Genomic DNA, 19,709 nt, shown 5'->3' with positions numbered 1-19,709 from the left:
CTTTAATGGGATTCTTTCCATGTATTGAGGGGTTATCTCTGCCAAATTCCACTGAGATTTTTAAATGGTTAGCTGTAGCTAAGGGCACATATGTTGTTTTTAATAGCAAACGTGTGTTTTACAGATGAGGCTGCATCTCATCAATAATTCCTTGGTGCCACGCTTCCAGGAAAACAGCAGTCAGCGCAGCATGACAGAGTCTTAAATACAGCAGAGTGTTACAACGTGTAAGGTAGCTCTCCACGCATTTTCTGTCAAAGAAACACAGCATTTCAGCTTCTGGAAGAAGCAGATTGCCATTGTTTTATCAAGGAAAATCACAGATTATAAAAACTGACTAGAAACCACCTTCCCCTAAAAAAATTGTTAGATATTGCCTTTTGTAGAGAGGTTATGTCCGGTATTGAACTGGAAAGAGGATCACTCCTCAGTGGTCAGAACAAGCTCACTCTTTCTTTACACAGCATCTTCAAAAGAAGGCTAGGGATGAAGTTTGTCTGCACACAGCCACACAGATTTAAACAGGAAAAAAAACCAAAACCAAATCCATGCACTTACATAAAAGGCTTTGGGTAGTTTCATTTTCTATTCAGCTGGAGTGAACTAGCAGCAGACACATTTTTAATCACTCCTGTGCTGACAGCAGCCAGTCCCTCCTGTTATCAGAACCCCACAGCTTGGATTTCCAAGCTCCAACCACTAAGGAAAGGGTATAAAATCTTCTCTGGTTACAAAAAAGCACACTGGTATCATCTAGTATCACACACAAATGCTACAGAATTGGAATTTGGCCTCACCAGGACGTTACTCATTCACTGGAAGGAGAGGGGAAAATAATCCATAAATATACAAACAAATAGTAAGGATTTCCTAAGACTTGCTGGTAACCTGGATCATTCTCATTTCCTCTAAGCATATCAGTCACACTCTGGGAAAAACAAGCAAGGCAGGACAGTCTGTGCATCCAGAAACTCAGAGTTTGCAACATTTGCCAGTTGTTAGAGAGAAAAGAGAAGCTGTGTTTATGTACCACTCACCAGAGATCACTTGTGCAAATATCACGTGCCTGGGCTTAAAACTTCAGCCCTGGTAGATGCTGTCCCTGCTCCTGCTTAGTTCAGCTGGCTGGCATCTCTCCAGAGGCACTCAGAAGGCAACTGCCCAACAGGACAAATCACTGAAAACCAGAAAAGAAACAGGTTCAGCTTTGCAATTCCGCTGCACATTATACAATGGGTTCAACTTGCTAATCCCTGACTTCTTAAAATGTAATTTCCCTCAGTGCATAACAGGGAGAAATAGAGTTCTGGTTAGCGTTCATCCACGGCTGTCAGCATGAGTTTCCTCAATACCAGTAAACACCAAAAAGAATTCCTCTGTACAGCTAACAGCAACCTCATGGTCTGGATAACTGAACAGTCTCCACACTAAAACCCTTCAAATTTTGTTACCCCTCAATTTTGAATCTGACATTCAAGAGTTAGTCCTTTGCTATTTCATTTCTTTATTCATATCCAACACTTTATTCTAACTTAGCTGTAATACAAGTCACTTCCAGCTTCATAGTTGCACTATTCCAGGCACTGAACAACTCTCCAAATTTTAGCAAGTCTGGCCAATCTACAGCAAAATTCCTTTATTAATTACTCTCTTTAGGCCTTGATTTTGGCATTATCCCAGTTCAGAGACTTCTATGACAAGTTCTATTTCCTCTCCCTTACAAGGCCATTTACAATAAATCCAATTAAAATTAATTAAAACAAACAGATCAAAGTGATATAGCAACAGAACTAGGAAGAAGCAGTACCAAGTGAACTCATTGATAGGACAAGTGACAATAGGTCAATTCAGTCAAACTGAATTGATCCAGTGGTTGCACAGTAAAGTAAAAAGGAAGCAGCACACTGAGCTAGTTTTTGTACTAAATTTATCAATCTACTTACTAAAATGTCCAGATTCTTCTGGCGGTTTATCTGTTAATCACCTATTTTGGTCGAAAACTTAACATTTTAATATTTGTAGGGGAGATAAACATATGGTGTTTTTTCTGACCAGGAAACCTCATGGAAGAAAGGGCAGCACATGGGCACACCTTAAGGCAACACAGGCTGCCTTCCATCCATGAGCCTCAGCCTTTTTCCAGCTCAGTCACCTTGGGCACCTCCACCCTCCCAGGCCCATTTCATTCCCTTCAAAACATGGATAAAGTCCAAGAAAGATAAAGAGGCTGGGCCTGGTTATTCCAGGGAAGAGAAGCTTGGAGGGGATCTCATTAAAATATAGAAATAACTCAAAGGGGTGTCAAGAGGACAGGGCCAGGCTCTATTCAGTGGTGCACAGGGACAGGACAAAGAGCAGTGGCCATAAATTAAAACACAATTAACAAAAGGCAGAAGTTTACCCCAAGGATGGCGGAGCACTGCCCAGGGAGGCGGTGGAATTCCCCCTTTCCTGCAGCTTCTACAACCCACCTGCTGTAGGTGACCCTGCCTAATGATTATCTGTGATTCTGGAAGGAATTTAATTTAAAAAAAAAAAAAAACCACAAAAAAACAACAAAAAAGAACAGACTACACCTCCTCACTTTTCCAATAGTAATTTATAATCTCAGTAGGTTCTTACACAGAAATTAATTCTTCTCAGTAGAATGGAAGACTTAAGAATTCTGCTAAGAAAAGGAGTAGCACACTCATTGTTTCCAGGTTCCTTATCTCTGAAATTTGTTACAGGTTTTGGGATTGTCATCTGAAAGCCACAAAAGGAAAAAACAGATTTCACTGGTGAGTTTCTGAGTTCCTCCTTACTAATATGATTCCTCTGTTTGCTACCCTGGACATGAACAGTTAATGAATTGTGACTGTGCAAACAAAATATCAGACAATGATGGGAGGGGGAGGGAAGGGTGAAATGATTGTGTGGGAGGCTTGGATTGGATTTGGCAACAATTAGAAAAATTGATGCCCTTTTAATTACGGGAAAGGCTTTGTTGGAAAGATAAGACAGACATGACATTCAAAATACTTTAGTCTTTGGATTTAAATGTATGGAAATAGAAAGTCCAGAAGGTTGGGGCTCTTCATTGTGTTTTCCTTTTATGCTAAAAACATAGCTCTCAAAACTTACATGCAAATGCGTATGTCAACCTTCAGCTCAATTCACAGCTGTTATAGGACAGATTTGATTTGCTTTTATCACTCTCTGGGAATATTATTTACTCCACATAGGACTGCCTCCTACAAGGTACAAGTTATCTTTCTTTTCCCTTCTAGTTAGAACCCAAGCCAGCAGAAGTTACAAACACTTAAAGAATCAGTCCAATAATTATTAACATCCCTTAAGATCCTCCCCTAACTGGTTCTACTGAATATCTTATCAAAAGAGGGCACCAGAGATTGCTCCCTGTTTGATGAAGGTTGCACATTTCCTTCTCTGCTGTTATTCCCAATTCCAGCACCTCCCGCCAGATTCTCACATGTGAGAAATGCCTGCCACAACCACATGGAATGCATTATCCCAGTACTCCTTTAGTAGCACAGAGTAACCTAATGATATCCTTTAAAAAGCTCAAAGAGAAAAGGACATTTCACCACAAAACTCACACACAATTCCTCAATTACAAAATGAAATCCTCTTGCAGTTTCATTCTGTGCCTCTACAGCTCTTTTTCCTTAACATCACATTGACACAATCATTTCTACAATTAGATATAACCACTTCTAAATAAATGCTCTTACATAAACCACATTTAGTACCCTCAAATTTATAATCACTGTTTCCATCATGCATTATGTTTCATCAGCAGATCTCAGAGTTTAGAAGATTTAATCGTAACTACGAGTGCAGATGTGACTTACAAAGCAAAAGCACAATTACACAAGGCAGGATTTATCCAGGAAATATGGACTGTGATACTTAATCCTGCAGAATAACAGAGAGATAATCTCAAGTGAGGTATCCACAAAGAATAGTGTCTGTGCCAAGAGACAGTTTGTGTTGGTTTTGCAGAGAGTGGACAGAATGTTCTTTTCCAAAGAGCCACAAAACAAACTTCCTGAACCAATGTGAGTTTTCTTTTTGCTTGTATTTAATCCAAGTAAATGTGGCCCAGCCAAACTTATTTAGTAAGAAAGGGAAAAAACAATTAATTAGCTTGGCATAAGTTTGTCTTGAAAAAGTAGAGTCACACTCTCCACAGTGAGTGGAAGTGGTCACCTGAACATATCTAGAACCACTGCTTCTCTGTGAATTTAGTAATCATAGTAGGGAAGGGGCTTTTGCACTATTTTTTAAAAAACCATTTCTTCCACAGCATTAAGCAGCTGTAATTAGCTCTCTCCCTTTTTGTTTTTTAATGTGAGTCTCTTGATGCACACCAGCAGGATTTGAGGATGTGGAAAAGAGAGAGGCAGTGTGTTGAGATAGCAATTCAGCACACAGGAAAAAGAACTTGAAATTATCACTCATCAATTTATTTAGCACAGTATTTCATCCCAGTCATTTATGCAATCTAGAAGAAAACCCCAAACACCCCAAAATTAAAGAAATCCAGAACCAAGAGAAAAACTCCTCCAAGTTCAGCTTTACCTCTTTTGGCCTTTCAGGATCTGATGGGTAAGTGCACAGAGAAAAGCCTCTTTGCAAGGCAGTGATAAAAGCATTATTGGCAAAGTCAAAAGAAACAACACATCCTTTAGTGTGATGCATTTTTAATCCCTGTTTTAGAAGTACTAATGAATTTAAAATTAAAAGGCATAATGGACACCCTCTACCCTACAGGGAGACACTGAGACCCCCCCCAAAAAACATACCAATGTCTAACTCTGCAGCATGTCTGTTCACATGTATGTTTGTGAAATTTCCTCAACTAAAAAAATGCCCGTTTCACCACATACACAATTCAAGACCACTTCCAACCTCTCTAGAAATAGTTTTTCCCAAAGTACCACAGACACATTTGTCACATTTGCCACACAAATGCCGATCTCTTCTCTCTGATGGGCAAAGATGCTGCATCATTTTGTCAGAATGCCAAAAGAAAAAGAAAAAGAAGCCTCCACACCACTCATGTACAAGTCAGACACTTAAAAGATTATGTCCAACAATATAATCTCAAAATGTTGTAATTCCACTACAGAACAGTTTCCTAAAGAGATGAGTAAAATATCCCCCAAGAGAGGGATGGAGAAAAAGAGACAGAAATCTGAGGGGAAGACAGTAGAACTGCAAAATGTATTTCATGTTACTTATACTGATGTAGAGCTTTGTAAATCCAGTTTGATGTCTAGAAATTGTCCATCTTCATTGCCATAGGAGTTCAAAATCACTAAAGATATTTATTACTAATATTATTGCTACCTTTTGAGTGCTTATACTTTCCTTGGTTCTGTACATCCATGTCAGACTTGGTTTGTTCACAACAGATATTAGATTTCAGTCACAAGCTGTTTCCTTGTTTACTTCTGCATTATTTTCAGCTTCTTACAGGATAGACAATGAAACCTGTTGTTACTTTTAGATTCCTCCTGCCACAATGTTTGGTTTTCAAACTCTGCAAGGATCAGGTTTAGTAAATCAATCAGTACTATTTTTATCTTGAAATAGGAGACAAATTATATTAGTCTGAGGCATTATAAAAATTCCTTTCATATATTCATCTTGGATCCACTTCTGAACCTCAGTGCATTAAAGTTACACAGTCAAATATATTCATATGTAAACCCTTATTCTACCTGCTAGAGGCGTATCTTGGTAGAAAACCCACAATTATTATTTTCTCAATTGAAGAAAAGAGAGACTATTAATTTTAAAAAAACTCCAGAAGCAAAGTTTGTGCTTTTCTGAACTCAATATACAGTTGGTCTTACATTTAAACAGACCTGGGGTTTCTTACTAGCACTGCAAAAGACAAACCTGTCTCTTTACAAACTGACACAGGGTAAAGCAGACAAAACTGAGAACAGGATATTGTTTAGGAAGATGATATTATTGTCTTCAAATACTGCTGTAGATTGAAAGGATGAGCATAGATCGTATGGCAATGGGAAACAGACTCAGGGTGTGATTAAATTCACCACCCACTCCCACACAGGGACATCCTAAGATTGAGAATGCTCTTAAAAACCACATCAGTTTCCACACCTTTGACAGGGACCGATGCAGCTGAAGAGATGTGTGGGAAGCATCACATGTGGTTTCAGAAATGCAGTAAGAAAAATAATTTGGGTTTTGGAAAGGAACAGCAGAGCGCAAGAAGGGGTGGGTTTGTTACTAGTCTCTCTGAAACGTGAGCAGAAATGCTCAGCCCTTGATTCTCAGGCTTGGTAGATCTGGTGGGACTTGAGGAACATTGTAAATACCAATTTCTAGATACTTCCTTGTAGCAAAACCACCCATCATATCCCTCTTCACCGTTTGCATTGCCTCTGCATCACCCAAAGACACTGTATTTATTTCAGGGTTGTTTTTTTTTCCATCCACCACAGGTGCTCAGAGCAGTAGAAAATAGGCTGTGAAAAGTAACCATGCTAGTTCTTTTTTGTTCAACTTTCCTGTTCAGCAAAGGGGAAAATAAAAAAACAACAAAACACCCCCCACCAAAAAAGACAAAAAAATAAACAAACAAAAAAACCCACCACATGATATTCCACAGAAACAGCAAAACAGACAACATGGACAGAGTAGAGTAAAACAAAATCCATTCTTGGCATATTTCAGCACTAGAGATTACCAACATGTCCACTGTGCTCAGTAGCAAAGTAACTTAATTTCCCAGCTGCCTGCTGTCAAGTCCTTCCTTTGCTGGCCCCCTAGTAAAATGAGAGCTGAAATAATCCAGGCAACTGTCCTGCTGTAGCCTGAAAAGTCAGGCTCTCTTACTTTTTCAGAAAGGCAAAGCATATCATAAAAATCTTCCCAGTATTAATGTGAAAATTTAACAAATCAAGAGCTTGTTTAAAAAAACATGCCAATATTGCCTTGTGTAAACTTATAATTGCTCATTTGCTGTGTAAGACTTCTCAAGATGTGGAAGACCGAAGCCAGAAAACAGAAATCCCTTTACAAGAAGGATGGGGAGGTAGCACGAAGGAACCGTCAGTAACTCTGTGGTTAAGAAAAGTCAGGGCTGAAAGGTGAATGACAGGACAGTCTGGTATAAATTTAATACTGAGCACTTATTAGCACACAGATGAGGAACCTGGCCCTTCCCAGCACTGAAGAACTGTATCATCAGGAAGATCTTGAATGTTTTCTGTTTATTAAGGAAAGAACAAATCCAGGCAACCCTTTGAAATCACTTCCTCAAAGGACAGCAGTGGGGTTTTCACATCAATACACCTACAGACACCCACCACATTACAGTCACTGTGGTCATAAAAGTTATTTTATGGCCACTGTGGTCATAAAAGTTATTTTAAGCATTATCTGTAGTAATAAATTAGTTTTTGCGCTAATAACTTTCCCTTCGTAACTGAGAAGGAGAGGGAAGCTTCCCCATCATGGTATAACCAGAAGTTACTTTGAAGTATATAAACTTGGATTCATTAAATTCTTATCCCAAGACAGAGCCTCTGAAACACATTAAACTTCTACCAACCTCTTAATTGTTTCCCTCATGCACATCAAATCCCATTGTGTATAGTTATAAAACCAGATATTCTTCAGCAGTTCATGCTATCCTTTACCTGGGAATCACAAAAGAGTCACAGTATTGAGACGTCTGGATGCCAGAATTTTCAGTCCACCTCCTCATTTTCTCAAATGTAATTTCTTACCTTTGCCTTTACACTCATCCCCAGTTTGAATCACTGACTAGCTCGTCCAATCCACTGGGATCAAAGCACTGCACTCCTGGTGATGTTTTCCAGTCTCTTCTGATACTGCCCACCAAAACCAGAAACTATCTTCTCCAACTCACCTGTCACACAATTCAGCCACTTGGACCTTTTTTCTTCTACTCCATCACTGGTACAGACCACAACCCTTGAACACCTCATTATTCACCTCTGCTTCACAAATTAATGGTTAATTATACAATGAGGCACATTAAATAACATGCCAAGTTAAATCTAGCTAAAAAAAACCAAAAAAACAAAAAAAAACCCCAATGCAACTATGAAAAGCAAAGTTTCTAATAGCCTTTAATAGTCTAGTAATGCATGTGGGGGAAAAAGGGGAAAAGAAAAAGAGAACAAACCTGTTTTCAGGCTAACTAGTAGGTCTAACAAAAAAAGTGGCACATTATTTTGAAAATAATCAAGAACCTAATCGTCTACAACAAGGACAATGTGGCAGTTTTGTTAGAGCTGCTCTGTTCCTTCTAAAAAATCTGCAATGCTCCGAATTATGGCATAACTTCCAATTCCTGTTGCAATGGGGATAAATCACATTAAAAGTGGTAGTGATAAGAAGTATAAAAATGTGGTTTATTGTTGAAATGTGGGGTTTAGGGGGGAGGGTTGAGTTTTTTGGTTACTTTTCCCCTTTGGTTGGTTGGGCTTTAAAAAATGGGCCAGGACAGAGCTCAGGACAGTCTGAATGGCAGGGATTTCTGGAGCTCTTGGCCTAGATAGTGTCCTCAGATCCTACATGACAATAACAAACATAACAAACATGACAGCTCTTTTGCTGTAGGACAACGTCCCTCCCTCAGTTTCCTGTAAATGATGGAAGGTACCAATGATGTACTCATCAGGAGCCCTGCAAAGGTCAACTACAAAATAATATTCCTTTAATCAAGTCTGAGCTAGCAATCAGCTTTCTGAAAGGTTCTACGTCTTTAAAAAGTCCACAAGAATGTTAAAAACCACCACTTAACTCTATAAAGGTTGTCTTGCTAATGTTTCTTTTATTGAAGTCTATTAAAAAGTAATGCTTTCAATAATGTCTCGCAGTAATGCCCTTCTAAAAGTTCAGGGTGTATAAAAAGGAAATCCTCATGCTTAAATACCTTCCAACTTTTCCAATTATCTCTCTTCCTCTGTTTTTCAATTTTGGAACAAGGGTATTTGCCCTTGATCTGATCCCAGATTCCCTTGGACTTCCTTGAACCATCTCATTTGTGCTTTTATTTGCCTTAATAATAACGAGCTGATTCTGCAACAGGGCACACAGAATTACAGGAGTTAATTAATATTCATTGTAGGCCAAGAACAGGATTTACACCACAAACAAAAGAGCCTAATCCTGAGCTAACAGATCATACAGAAAAATCAACACAAAATGCTCAACCTCCCTGCAAACTGGGGGAAAAAAAAAATGTGATTACACAGAATTTTTTTCTTGGCTCTGCATTGACCATTCTGCATCTCTCTCATATTTCCATACTATCTTTGCCTGTCAGTTATGATCAAAACAGAGCAACTCTAAATCAACATTGCTAGACAACAAAGTGAGGGCATTAAAACATCTTTGTGACAAAAAGGGACTTTGTGCATCCCATCCAGAAGGAAAAAAAAGCAAAAGCCTTTAAGACTTCCAAGAATGTCTACAATTATGCCTTGCTACTGTCAACAAAGTATTTCAATTGTGTTTGATTTTGTTCATTACATAGAGTCATTACCAATGCTGAACACACTCAAACATAAAACCCTGCTGAACAAACAATTCCTAATCCAATGTTTCATCATTTTAATCATACCACCAGAATTTTTCTGAGGAAAATAAATAAAATCAGAATTCTGCTCTAACCATTTAAAACAACATTAATTACATCGTTATTTTATGCATTCAGACTTGCAATTCTGACCATAAAATATCAACTCATCATGATGAATGGAAAGATAAAACCTCAAACTGGTAAACAAAATCAAGAAAAACATGAACAAAACACTATTCCTTGTATGCTGAAAGAGGCTATTCCACATCTTTGCACGGAGGAATCAACTTGGGGCAAATCACAAAACATAAGACACAAGGTTATAATAGAAAAGTAAAACACATCTTACACGTGTGTATTGTGATGCTTAAGAAAAAAAAAAGGAGAAAGTAGTATAAGAAACTGGGAACAATCCTTTTAAGCCTAATGAAGAAAGCACCAGTTCCCAGCCTAACTGGAAGCTGACCTTTTCCAATTGTTTGCAGGAGATGTGATGAGGTGAGAAACTCGAGAAGTGCCTCCAGCCTGTCAGGTCACCCACTGCATTATTTACATTGCCCAAGCAGTGTCATTTGTCCTGAACCTCAGAACAATTTGTGCACCCTTATTAGAGTTTAATAATAAATCCAGTTTGCCCTCTGCCTGCTAGGGTGAAATAAAGGCTGCTAAAATAAAGGAAGGACAAAGGACAGACACACCAGAAAAAGGAGAGAGGAAGCTTTCGATGCATCAAAATCATATTCCAGAGGAAATATTTTCATTTCCCACGAGGCTCAAAACACAGTTTTGAGTGTCTTGCCGTGCCAATAACACCCCTAAACATAAACCAGACACTTCATATTGCCCACCTAGGACATAAATATATAAAATGTACCAATTATCTAAGTGGATTACACCCAGAACATCCTGTGCTAAACTTCCTGCAATCTTCTAGGAATTGGTTTAAAACAAGGTGGATGAAAAACCAGGCCAAAGGCAGTAGTAAATGACAGCTCTTTACAAGAATGTTTCTAGGAGACCAAAGCTAATACTGTCTTTCACAGCCCTAAAACACTGAAAATTAATATAATGGGGGAAAAACTCTGATGATGCCTATTTGAGCACAAATTTTGTCATGAGAAGAGACAAGAAAGAGCACTAAGAATAAGAAATGATGTTTTGTTGCTTTACAAGAGAGCAATATTAGCCTGATAAAGACAAGTATTTTAAAAAAAACCCTTTATGTTGGATTTACATCAAAAGAAAAAATTTTCCTCAGAAACAAGAAATAGACCTCAAGATGCAAAACTGACATCTGTTTTATTAAAATGCAGACATCCTAGGGAGATTAAGTAATTCTGCATGGTGTCACACATCTAAGGATTCCTGGAGAAGGATTTGAATGGAAGATTTAAGTCAACTTTAGAACACAAATATAAGTGGTTTCCATCTTTATCACTTTCTGCTTTTTCTCTTTTGATTGTATGGAAACATCTACCATAAAAATTTTGTTTCTAGTATTAATATTACTATTAGAGTTGCAAATTTCATGAAAATAATTTACAGGCTTAGCATGACAAGACGGGCTTTATCAAAAGAGGTTTAAACCTATTGGTCTTTAAAACAATCTTCCCATGAAAAGAACAGCAGTCACTGTATTACTGAAGGTCTGACTCCAGCATAAAAATTAGTAAATTACAACGTATTTACAGGAACCTGAATTTAACATTTATTTACATTTTAACCAGAAAAAAAAGTAACAGTTTGCTTGTCAAGGGATTCTTTCAAGCTTTAAACTCTACAATATTATCTTTTTCTTATTTTTCCTTCCTATCACAGGCTTAAATTTAATTAATTTGATCTACTGGTCTTCTAGGAATTGAACCAACATAATTAATATGTTAAGATGAAAATTCAAACTTTTATTAATGGGCTCTGGCAACCCCACAGGGACCCTCAAGTCTTTTAAAAAGTTAATCCTCATGTAAAGTGTTGTGTCTTCAAACACTGGGCTTTTCAGTGAGAACATGCAAAACTCTTTCCCTGCCCAAAGGAAAACAAAGATGTGGCAATTCCCCACAAAGAACTAACAGAATAGTTGGACATATAGTGAAAAGGTTCTTTGTGTTGAAAGGCATAAATGCATCTCCGTGCATAAGGGATGACTGTGTTAACTGGAGCACTGCTTATTCTGTTACACTAAATATTGCCTCAGGACCCCAATGAACCATGACATGGCAAGGCTCTGTGCCAGTTTATTGAATTGACACTGGCCAGGATCTCAAAGTTCTAAATCTTTCCTTGTAGGAGACAATTGCAGATGCAGGATGACTTTGAGTAGAACTGCTGAGCAAAGGTAAAGAATTCAGTTTGCTCCTATCACCTTCTGCTCAAGACTGAGCCCTTCCCTCAGAGACGAAAAATCCCACTTACCGTGTAAAAACCTGTCTGCAGTACCTCTAAGTTTCATCACCTACAGCATCCATAAATTAACTCATTAATATTTGCTTATTATCACTGGGCCAGTGACTTCACAAGAACCCCCGATACATCCTTGTGAAGGCAGGAGATGAACACACTACCCAGACTCCAGAACAAACAACATTGGAACAAATTCCCTTGAGAAAATGAGGCAGGAAGATGCTGTATTTATAGAAAGGGGAGTTAAAGTCACTTGCGTCCATTTTTTTAGCCACTCATTATTTACACTGATAATCATGGGATGGCTGCAGAAGGGACCAAGAAAGAAAGTTGTCACCTCAGTACTGTCAACATGAAACTGGGAATTAAATACCTCCTCCTGCAGTGAGCTGCAACACCCTGGCAAAGCTTTGTCCCCAGAATGCTCGAAATTTTGATGAAACTGCCAGAAATGAAGGCTGCATGCAGGGGCCAAAACCAAACACAGTGGGTACAGATGGATTAGAAAAAGAAATAATTATTACCAAACTGCAAAAATGCTACAGTAACAGGAAAATGAGAATATTATGTTTAATGGTCTTGAGAGAACTAAAAATGTTTTGCATACAAGGCTTACTCAGAAACATAACAATTCACAGAATTTAAAAACAATATTTTTCAGCCTAAATATTATCTAAGTACCTGAAGTGCATTTTTTTTTGCACTGCAACCACTCAAAGCTGATACAAGAAAGAGCCTGTCAGTCAAGTTCTGGTGACACATGATTATCTGTTATTCAGGTTACATGTGCATTCTTCTTGACAGTATGAAAGCTGGCAGTCCTCTAGCCAGGCAAGAAAATAATTATTTCCCCACATATCAGTGCTTAGACAGGTCCTAAAACCCTAACTTCAGCTTGGCATATTGTTGTTTTGTTGGGGTTTTTGTTTGGTTTTTTTCAGAAATCTGCAAATCCTTTGCAATTTGACAGCTTCCAGTACTACTTCCACAGTGAATTTCCTAGCAAAAACCAGTGCTGAAAATTACATTCCTGTGTCACAAACTAAAGAAGAACTTTTTTCCCTAGCTGAGCACTGGGACACAGTAGCAGATGCAGGAGCTCTCTGGTTAGCTTGTGACCAAAAAGAAAGAAAAAATTGATATTAAAACTTCTGCACTTATTTTTCCACAAATTTCACTGCATTATGTTCCAGCTTAAGCAACACAGCAGGACAAGGAAGGAGTTTGGGCAAATGTTTTCACTGAATTTGCTCGAGGAAAGGCAAATATCTGTGACTTTGCAGAGCCATCCTCAGTCAGTGTCCTGGGAGTATAAATTATACCTGTTCTACAAAACTGAAATGCTTATTTGCATTCCAGCCAGGACTGAGAGGCAAAGCATCAACAACAGATTTCTAATTATAACTATGTAAAATATCCCTCTGCTCCCAAATATCAAACATCACAAAAGAGAAGAAAAAAAAAAAAGAAAGAAATGTGGTCATGCATAATAGCTCTCTCCTCCACCTCCAGGAAAGGCAGAAAGTTGACCACAAGCTTTGTTTTTTCAGATACTTCACACTTGCCTCCTCTTCAGAGAGATTTACAGAAGAAAAAAATTACCTTCGGCTTGCAGGCTGATAACAGAGCCGCTCTGTAAAAATGTCTCAGCATCAAGGTTCAGGTCACCGCCTGAAAATTATTTGTATCTGTAGCCTTCGGCAAGTGAAACTTATTTACCAAACCCAGCTTTAAAAAAAAAAAAAACACCAAACCCACAACAAAACAAACCAAAAATAACCCACAAAATCTATAGGTTTTTCTTTGAGGACAAAGAGGAACTGGCAGGATTAGTCGAGAACCAGATTCTCTCCTGTGCTTCTTGGGGAGGGAGAATTCCCACCTCACAATATCATGGCAAATGGAATATATAGAGTTTTCTAGCTCCTGATTCAGGAAAATGGACTTGTATGTATCACAAAGTCAAGGAAACATCACCACGATGAGGCCCCAAAGAAAGATCCATCTGGTTTTTATTTTTTACTCCAAAGGCACCAGAGCCATCACTCAATGCCACAAACCATCTGATGATGAGAAGGAACCAGAAACCAATAGCTGGAAATTAAAAAGCAACAAAAATAAGGTAGCAAAATTACCAAGAAGTCTACAAAAGTTGAATGCAACAAGCCAGCAGGATTTGACCATGGTGAGAAAAACCCTTTGAAGATTTTTTTGGCAGTCAGTCCACGCACCTCTCATGCACACAAAGTACCAAAATCAGGGGTGCCACGCTTCCAGCCCCTCTTCTCTCTCATCCAAACCTATTCCAGAACATGAGACCTGCTGCTGTCTGCAAACAGCTCCCAAATAGTGCCAAAGATGGAAAAGAAACCCAAACATAATCCAATCCAGCTGCTCTCTGCCTATGCTCCGCTCCACTGAATGTGTGGGGGCACCAGCAGGGTTGGCTCAGTCTCCTACCACAGAAGGAGTGGTAAAACATCATCCAAAATAAGAGAGAATGTCTTACACAGAAGGAGAAAGAGAGAAGCCATCACGTTCTTGCATGTGGGAGATGCTGGCTTCCTAAACAAGCTCTTTGAATTAGAGTTTGGCAAAAAAAAAAAAAAGCCTAAAACCAGATTTCTGCTGCTCCACAGTACTGCAACTGTGGGAAAATGGACAAAGACCACTATTGATACACTGCTATTTTAAACACCTGGAAAAAAACCTAAATAAATAAGTAAAAATGTTTCACTTAAGGTCATAAATCCACTATTTTTCTCTAGGAGGTCAAGATAAAAAACCTTGTGCACAACAGACATACAGAAACAATAACACAATGAGATGTGAGGGGGGGAAAAAGTCCTCAAGGAGAACACGTCCTGATGAGCTTAAAAACTGGACAATCAGCACACCATTATATGAACGCATATCCTTCAGAAATGTTATTTAATAAGAGTTGTAAAACTGTAAGGCCTCATGCAACACCTCAAAGGTTGATTGGGTAAGAGCCTTCTTTAAAATTGGGTCATTAGCTCATACGGGAAACTTGGAAGAGATATTTCATTCACTACCTAGCTTTAGTACTTTAACAAGAGAAGGTTTCAATTTTAGTCTGAGCCAGCCTCACCACTGTGCTGTAGAAATCAGTTTTGTTAATTGAAGCAGCGTTCTCTTGCCCAAACACTAAGCTGCAATTGTTACAAGGGGAATGGCTTTCCTTCATAAGCATTTCTGCAAATGTCCAACTTCATTTATTTATGCCATGTCTTTTAGAAATTTCTCATTCTTTTATTCAACTGATTCCTCATTTCCTTTTATTCAATGTTCAAACCTGATGTGAAGTTTCTATTAATAATTCAGAAGCATCCTCATTTTGCTGCTGCATGAAATTGGATGCTCCTTTAAATATGATTGCAATACTGAAAGGTAACACCAACAAAAAAGCTGGCAAAATTTGCCTTCCTTTGGGATAAATGGAAAAAAATTGTATCTTGTTATCATCACAGAAAATTGATGTTCCTGTAAATTATGACTCACTGAATATTTTGTTGTGCTTTTAATTTTTTTTTCAAGGAATCTTAGCAGTGCTTTTTTTCTTCAGGAAGTTAAAGGGCTGCAAAACTTCCTTTTCTTCAAAATATTATCTGTCAAGGAAAATCCTCCAAGTTGTTGCATGGGAGGTTGAGAGAACTGTAAGGATGCTTTAAAATGCTGGTCTTGAGGCAAAGAGCAACAACTCTTAGTTGGTTTCAGAGAATTAAATGGGCAGTATGGTTACAGAATACTCTGAATAAAGGTTATACAGAGGCACTAAGGAAGTACAAATCCATTAGTAAAATCTGGTCTGTACTAACCACTCCCATCACCTTCAAAGTCACCTGTGCACTCTCTGTCAGCTTTAGACAACTGAAATTCTGCTGCAGACTGAACGCCAAGAAAAAAGAAAAAAGCTTAATCGAGATTAATTTATAACTATACTGTTTCAATTCTATTTATGAATTTCGGATTGTATCAATTTCAGTGTTCTATACTTTTCTACAGGTTGCAGAAATGTTAACCGGTGACATAATGTGACAGATCAGAATCAAGACACATCTACAACTTGCTCAGAGAGGGAGAGAGATGGAAAAAAAAGAAGAACTGAGAATCACACTTTGTCAGGTCAGTTTTACAGTTTCTGAGATGCCAGTTGTACATTTTAGCACACCACTAGTCTCAAATGGTGAAGGCACTGTCAGTCAAGAATTCCTATCACAAGCAAGCATGGGAGAAGGAGAAGAGGTAGAGAAAAATAATCTCTGTATTGGGAATACACTTACATATAGTGAAGTGAAAAAACAAAGAAATTATAATATACAGTGTTGCAACTCTGAAGCCTAGAAGTCTTAAACTTTCTGTGCTTTCTGACATTGATCCCCAGGGGAACACTGCTTTTGTCTTGAGGCCTTGAAGAAAGCTTCCAAATTTAAGTGATAGAGTTAAAGTCACTAGTGTGTAGTCAGAATAAAAGGGTAATTTCACATAGTAAAGGGTTTTGAATTTGAAGTTTTAAAATGTAGTAATAAGTATGGGACAAAATGAAAGTTCTTGGGCATTGTCTCTTTCTTCCTTCTTGCTCCTTCTTCATAATTTCAAGTAGCAGTTTTTAGATTAAATAGTACCACAGTGAGGGTCACAAGTGTTTAGTCATTGGCTCAAAAGTATACATAATATAAATGTTAGCTCTTAATTAAACACTTAAGCTTTAAGAAAAACTTGTAAGTAAATTCGCTTCCATTTTCTCACTTTTGGCTTAATAGCTAGAAGTACTGAAAAATTCTCTGTACTTTAAATTTAATAAACAACCAAGTCCGAACAAGAAATCTGTCTTTTGATTATTCAATATTGATGCTAAGTAAAGACAAAAAAAAAAAAGAAAAAAAAAAACCACAAAAAAACCAAAACCAAAAACAAACTACTGTTGATACAGGATCACTGTCTACAGCCTTGTAAAATAAGCAGCACCAATGATGTGTTGGGGGACAGCTACAGCTTGAACCACCCAGAGACTCCTTTTGTGTTTCTGCTCTTTTGGCTCACAGCCCTTGCAGATGAGAAAAGTGAAAACGTGTCAGCAGTGCTCACTGTGTCCTGAAGGCTTCAGGTGCTTTAAAGATAGATGGAGGGTCATGACCTCCATCCCCCCCGGTCTGTATTTTCAGGAATCATTTTGCATACCTTCAGTATGTGTGGACTCTCAAGAGCCATTACAGAAGCTTGGCTTTCAGTCACACTTCACACCTGCCCTCTTAAAAGTCAAATTTCTCCAGTGCTCACTTCCCCTTCCCCAAAAGGATTTCCAACTTGGGTTCATCTTAAAGAAAAGTTCGGTGTCTTCCACAGTATAATCTTCAGCTAAAGCATTGTATCCTACCATTAAACTTTGACCTTAGAGCACAGTATTTTCTTGAATCATCAAAAAATGCCACAATGTGTTTTTAGCAACCTGTAGGCAAAGCTCCCCAAGCCTCTTAGAGCTGCAAGGCAGCTCTCACCCTCACTGCCCAAGCTCTCCTCGCTGCAGTCACCTCCTCCTTTCCTCATGGGAGCAACATTTAAATTCGAACACTGGTGCCTCATGTTTCATCCCCAGCAGATGAACCAGCATATCCATTTCCAGCACTAATAAGTTTCAATGAGTAGTGACAGCCTCCAGTCATGCAGAAACATAGGCAGACTCAGATGTCATTCTCAAAATGCTAACTGATTTGAGAGAGAGTATTGCAGTCAAATTGCCCAAATAGACCTCTGCTTTCAAATGACTCATTAAAAATCCAAGGAAAATCCAAGGTCCTGAAAGCACAAGGATTATTAGAAAAAAAACCTAACCCACCATATTTAATGTGTTAGCTAACATGGTAGAATCCTCAAGAAGATAAAGCAATTTCTGTTTCCAAGAAAAGTACTTTGTGAGAAAAGACAACTTGTTATTAATTCAAGATAAAAATCACAGTACTGGAGGTGAGCCAGTTTATTGTTTTCACAAGACTTAGCAGACTGAACCAAGATAAAAGAAGAATCCCAGGGCTTTGCAAAAGGGGGATAAAAGCTGCAGGCTTTGATTTCCTGCGTGGCAGCACTGAGATTGCCCACTCCAGACCCCTGTTTGGTACCTCTGCCATAGGCTCATCAGGTATCATCACTGGGGATTGAATTACCAGGGGTTATGGGGGCAGTAGTTGTGGCTTTTACTCTCTAGTACCTGGCAGTCAGCAAAAAGGTCTGGAGACTGTAAAAAACTATGGAAAGCTCTCCACCCATAGAGTGGATCCTCTGAAAAACACAGGGGACATAAGGAAGAAAATTCAAGATGTTGATTTCATTTTCCATTCCACAAGCCTAGCTGAAGAACTGAGTGCAAACAAACCAAAGAGCCTCATGGCCAGGAACCCTGGAAGCTCTCCCAGCTCTCAAGTCACATCCTGAAGATTTTAGTGGAGATGAAGTGAGCTCCCCACAACACCACCCTGCTCATCTCCCAGCCAGCAACCCCTAACTCCCCATCTCCACTTCACTTAGCCCTGCTGATACACCCACCTCTACAATTCCAGCACTCACTTGTGTGACAGCTCGTTCAGCAGCCTTGCAAGTGACTGGAAATTGTGACACATTTCAGTAGAGAAGAGCTCGGTCAAGTTTAAACTAAGCTTGCTCAGCTTTGGTTGAGGGAATGCCAAGTAGTAAAACTGAGGATGAGCTGTCAAATTTAATTAATTAGAAATCCCAAATAGCCAACCTTGCACACAAGAGATCTTGGCTATATGTAAAATTAACAGCCCCAAAAGAAATATGTAAGTCTTTGGGTCTGCTTCCCTGAGGTGCAGGAAGCATCCAAAAGATGTTATCCATCATTAAACACTCACATTAATTCTGAATTTCCCCCTCTCATCTGAAACCTGCAAACAGAGTAAAATCAGAATCAGCCTAGATCAAACAGTGCATTGCAGCACTTTCTGCCTCTCTTCACTGTACAGTCTAAAGACTGTAGCATTTTGAGGTTTCTTTGTAGTACTACCTCAGTGACATATCAATGAGAAGGAACATAAAGAGAGACAAAAGAGACCATCAAGTTGGTTTAGATCCTCTCTCTCTCTCTCTTTCCTTAAAAAGGTCCTCTCATCTCAGATGAACAGGGGATTTTTCTTAGTTTATTTGCTTTTATGTCTGGAGTTAGACATTGCCCAGCAGAGTTTTCATGAAAACTTAATGCCTGTTTAAAATAGTACACACTTCAAATAAAAGATGAATCTCACAGTAAGATGAGGACAGGGAAAAAAATAACAAGAATGATGACAAATTCTTTTAGGTTATTTCCAAATGATCTACATTTCCTTTAACAAAACAAGCACATAGATTATACTGTGGTTGTCTTGTTGGTTTTTTTCGGGTTTTTTTGTCGAGGGTTGTTTTTTTTAATGTGAGATTTTTGAGCTTCAATCTCAAAATCATTAAACAGGCAGACAGACAATTTGTTCTATTAATATCAGTGGAACAAACAAGTGCTTAGAGATCAAGAGTCTGATGCTGCAGAAACCCTCTCACCCACAGCTGAACAACTCAGGAACATCACTACCAATCTTCATCCCTGGGCTGAGAAATGCCTTCAGACTCGTAAAGGTAAATTTCAGGCAATTGATGGTTAGTTTTCCTGCTTTTTTCTTTCTGTCAGAGCAACAGCTGAGTGCATTTA

General features: G+C 38.6%; 1 protein-coding gene across 4 annotated transcripts in view; it reads right to left on the bottom strand.

Annotated features, from left to right (window-relative positions):
* Nucleotides 1–19,709, bottom strand: part of EPS8 (epidermal growth factor receptor pathway substrate 8) — a 119,592-nt gene that overhangs the window by 87,759 nt on the left and 12,124 nt on the right. For all 4 annotated transcript variants that reach the window (XM_033058028.2, XM_033058029.2, XM_033058030.2 and 1 more), the window contains exon 2: nt 1,038–1,177. The gene's annotated coding sequence lies outside the window, so the exon portion shown is untranslated. The remainder of the gene's footprint in view (nt 1–1,037; nt 1,178–19,709) is intronic.

This window comes from Catharus ustulatus, chromosome 4 (assembly GCF_009819885.2).
Source record: "Catharus ustulatus isolate bCatUst1 chromosome 4, bCatUst1.pri.v2, whole genome shotgun sequence".
Taxonomy (NCBI): Eukaryota; Metazoa; Chordata; class Aves; order Passeriformes; family Turdidae; genus Catharus; species Catharus ustulatus.
This window is presented reverse-complemented; position numbering and strand designations above follow the sequence as displayed.